Raw genomic sequence first — 5,023 nt, forward strand, 5'->3', positions numbered from 1 at the left:
GCTAAGTAGGTATATTAGCTCTAGTTTTAGCGTAGCTTTATCTTCTATAGGTATCTTATAGTTCTATAGTTTATATTTAGATAGAACGCTATTATTCTATCTATTAAATAATAATACAAACTTCTTATAGTCTTTCTTAACCTTCTAAGATAGTTACTCTATATTAGGTTGTAGCTTTTATATCTACATAATACTAACGTCTTAAGGTTATTTTTTTACTTATTTTATTAAACTTATAAATAATATTCTTCTAATCTTTATCTCTAGCTTTTAGTAAGCTCTTAGGTAGTATCTTACTCTAGCCTTTTATGCTACTTTAGGCCTTTCTTAAAGTTTTAACCTAATCTAATTAATATTAAAGTTATATCTTTATAGCTAGTCTAGTTCTAGAGGTATGTTTATATTTTCTAGTTCTATAATATTATAGAATTATTATTTCTATATTCTCTAAATATCTAATACTTATGTTTTAGTTTCTAAGTAAATTTATTCTTAGCTAAAGGTAGGTAGCTAGTTATCTATAAGTTATACTTAGTATAGTTATTATTTCTCTTAAAATAGTATATTCTATAGTTTTACTAGGCTAGTAGAAATATATATTTTTACTACTCTACTATCTATATAGACTATAAGCTTCTTACTTTCTAATATAGCTTTTATATATAGCATTCTAAGTTTTAGAGTAATAATCTTACTAATAGTCTAAATAGAGCCTTTCTAGACTAGACCTCTACCTTAGAGGCCTACTAGTTTTTTAGCTTTAAAGAGGTAGTTAGTACTAATCTCTATTTCTTTTCTACTATATATACTAGGTATCTTTCTAGTAAGTATATAGTCTAGTATAGTTTTATATATTTACTCTTAGCCTTTTCTCTATAGTATAGATATTTCTATTCTAGAAAGTACTATCTATAGTTAAGCGTATAGTAATTAGAGTATTATACTCTCTATTCTATAGTCTAGTATTATTCTTAATAGTACTAGTATTCTATAGTATACTAATTCTATAGTTTAGCGTAGTATTTCTTACTATAGACTTTCTTAACTAGCTTAGGTATTACTATTCTACTAGTTTCTTTTTTAGGCCTTAGGTTTATGTACGTAGCAACCTAGATTTTCTTATTATCTAGTCTCTAGGTACTAATAGCTATTTTAACTATAGCTTTCTCTTCTTCTCTATAGACTACTAGAGAATAAGCTTAGTAGATATAGTTATATTCTAGGTAGTTATCTTTACATAACTATTATAAGCTATTCTCTTAACTAAGACTAAGGCTTACTTTTATAAAGAGAGGTAAGAAGTGTACTTTAGGCTAGAATCTTTAGTAACAAAGAGGTAAAGGTAATAATACTATAAATTACAAGTTATAGTAGTAATTTAATAAATAAAGTAATAACTATAAGAAGCTATAAAGAGTAAGCTTCTTCTAGTTATATATATATACCTTCTTAGCTAGATTAGACGCTAAGTCTCTAGCTTCTATAGATTACTTAGATTAGAGTCTAATTCTCTAGATTAGGTTCTAATCTCTTTAATTTATCTAATCTACGTTATGTAACTCTAATTATTTTTATAACTCTATACGTAATCTCTTATTCTATAACTCTAGGCTTAGCCTACTATTTTCTCTATTCTAGCTAGTTAGCTCTATTTCTAATTCTATAATTATAATATCTATCTTTTCTTCTAAAGTATTATTCTAAAGCTCTATTCTATTTCTAGATATAGTATTTTTTTATTCTATATTATTTCTATATAAGAGTAGTACTACCTATAGTTCTATAGTATTATACTTTTTCTTTTCTTTCTATTCTTACTATACTACCTATATATACTAAATTCTTAATAGTTTACTATTACTATTATACTAACCTTATTCTATATACTAGCGCTAATATATCTAATAACTTTTATAGTACTTACTATTTCTATAACCTATATTACGTTATAGAGGTATTTTCTAGTTACTATTTAGAGTATATTATAAAGAGTTAGTTCTATAATAAGATATTAGATTAGAAAGAGGTAGAAAAGCTAGATTAGTTAGTAGCTAATCTACGCTCTTAGTAGTCTAAGGCTAGTCTTAAGACAGAGCGCCTTACTAAGATCTAGTAGTTAGAGTTAGCGCGTATAGAGGCTCGCCTTTATATAGAGATAGACTATTCTTATACTAAGCTAGGTTATTAGAAGGCGTTCTTACGTAAGTTCTAGTAGTCTACTAATACTTATAGTAAACGCCTATAAAAGTAGTTAGAGCTAGTACGTTAGCGCTATAACGTACTACTTTTAAAGAACCTTACTAATATTAAGAAGCTAGAGTAGCTAGAGTAAAAGGTATAGTAACTCTTATAACTATAACCTTTTATTTCTTTAGTTAATTCTCTTTAGTTATTTAACTAGAGTTATCTAGAGAATCTAGAGTTCTAGTCTCTAGGTTTTAGAGGTAGTAGTACTAATAAAACTTCTTAAGTTTTTTAGAGTAGTTCTTAAGGTTTCTCTATAGTTTCTAGGTATTCTCTTCTAGTAGGTATTCTTTCTACCTAACCTAGTACTTCTACTAACCTTATATACGCTTTCTATCTAGTATTCTTTTAATCTTATAGTTCTAGTCTAGTTTTACCTTAGTTTACTTATTAAGTAGTACGTTATTAGGCGCTAGCTTAAGTTTAGACTTATAGAATATAGAGTATATTCTTATTATTAGTAGTAGCCTTAGCCTAAAGCTAATAGGTCTAAGTTGTTTATCTATTTTAAAGAGTCTAATTTATAGATAGTTAAGTTTCTTACTAAGTTATTTAGTACGTAAGTTTTTTTATAAAATAAAAACTTTACCCCCCTTCTTAAAGGTTAGTTTCTTAATTCTTTTCTTATTTACTTATTACGTTATTCTTTCTACTATATTTTATAGTTTATTATAGATTATTCTTATTTAATACTTTTTTTCTTCTACTTTTAGAGAAATTATAGCTATATATATTAAGAATCTATATATTCTAGCCTTATAGCTATAATATACTTAATAGAAAGTTATCTCTATAGTTTCTTATTTTACTATATTATATACTAATTATGCTATAGGTAGTAGCTTAACCTAGTTATCTTATTTCTAGTTAACGTAGTTTCTTAGGTATTCTTCTAGAGTTTAGTTTATCTACTCTATTTAGCTATTAGTCTATAGGTAAAAGCTAGTTAATATTTAATTACTTATTTCTATTTAGTTAAGTAGCGCGTTCTAGAACCTAGACGTAAACAACTTATCTCTATCTATAGTAACTTATTCTAGTATTCTATATTAGCTAAATAGTTATTAGCTTATCTTATAAGCTAGTTCTTTAGCCTTAAGAGTTTTATTAGTTACGTAGAAGTATACGTACTTAGTAAATTAGTTTATAATTACTAGAATAGTATTATACTTTCTTTATAACGTAGGTTTAATTAATCTAGGTAGCTTTATAATAAAGTCTATAGTAATATACTACTATAGTACTATAAGTAGTTCTAGTAGTTATAGTAGTCTATATAGTTAGTATCTAACTACCTTATTCTATTAGTACTCTATATATTCTTATATTACCTTTATAACTTTTTTCTTTATTATAGGTAATCTATATTCTTACTATAGCCTCTTAAAAGTACGTTTAATTTCTTAGTACCTATACGTTATTATACTATAGAATTTCTAGAGAAATTCTATTTATAGCGTTTCTAGTACTTTCTATTATTCTTATTTATTAGGTAGTTCTAGTCTATTATTCTATTAGTCTCTAATTTCTATAACCTATCTAATCTATAGTCTATTATATTCTAGAGTTCTATCTAGTCTAGTGTAAAGTATAGCTTTATATTTCTCTTTAGTAGTATCTATATAATTAGTTCTATAGCTAAGTATATTTATAGCTCTATTTTTAGTATCTTTCTAGTATTAAATTATAAAGTTTAGTATAGCTAGTATTTCTACCTATCTAACTTATTATTAGTTTAGCGTCTTTGTTATTATAAATACTATAAGGTTCTTATAGTCTAATACTATATTAATAGAGTACTTAGTACCTTCTAAGTATATTCTCTATTTTTTTATAGCTACTATAATAGCTATAAGCTTCTTATTATATATATTATAGTTAAGTTCTAGTACTAAGAACTTTCTTAAGTAGAAGAAGTATAGTTAGTATTTACTATCTTCTCTAGGTTAACTAAGGCATACCTCTAGAGCTTAGTCTAACGTATCTATTTTAACCTATATTAGTTTATTCTTATTAAACGTTTATAGTAGTAGTATAATAGTAAATATTTATTTTAGCGTCTTAAACGCTTATTACTATAGATTTTTCTATCTAAACTCTTAGTTCTTTTTAGTAATCTCTATAAGTAGAGTAGTAATCTATAAATACTCTTAGATAAACTTTTAGTAGTAGTTTACAAATTCTAAGAAGAATTATACTTCTTTTACTATCTAGAGTATAGGCTAGTCTAGAACTACCTAGACCTTGTCTATTTCTATCTAAATTCTCTCTTAGGTTAGGTAGAATTCTAAGTAGCTAGTCTCTATATAGTAGAACTCGCTCTTATTAGAAGCTATTAGAAGTCTATACTCTCTAAACTTCTATAGTATTCTTTACACGTAGTTCTTATATTCTTCTAATTCTTTCTTTAAGTATATAAGTACGTTATCTAGATAGACTATAGTAAACCTTTTTAGGTATTTATATAGAGCTACGTTAATTATACTTTAGAATATTACTAGTACGTTAGTAAGTCTAAATAGTATAACTAGATATTTATATAGACCTTTTCTTATTCTAAAGGCTATTTTCTATTTATAGCTCTTCTTAATCTATATTTAGTAGTATTCTTTCTAGATATTAAACTTTATAAACTACTATACTTCTATAAGCTAGTCTATAAGTTCTAAGATTATAAGTAGTAAATATTAGTTCTTTTAAGTTACTTAGTTAAGCTATTAGTAGTTAATATATAACCTTAACTATTTATTCTTTTTTAGTATAAATAGTACTAGTAAGG

The sequence above is a fragment of the Trematosphaeria pertusa genome, assembly GCF_010094035.1.
Source record: "Trematosphaeria pertusa strain CBS 122368 unplaced genomic scaffold BU26scaffold_34, whole genome shotgun sequence".
NCBI lineage: Eukaryota > Fungi > Ascomycota > Dothideomycetes > Pleosporales > Trematosphaeriaceae > Trematosphaeria > Trematosphaeria pertusa.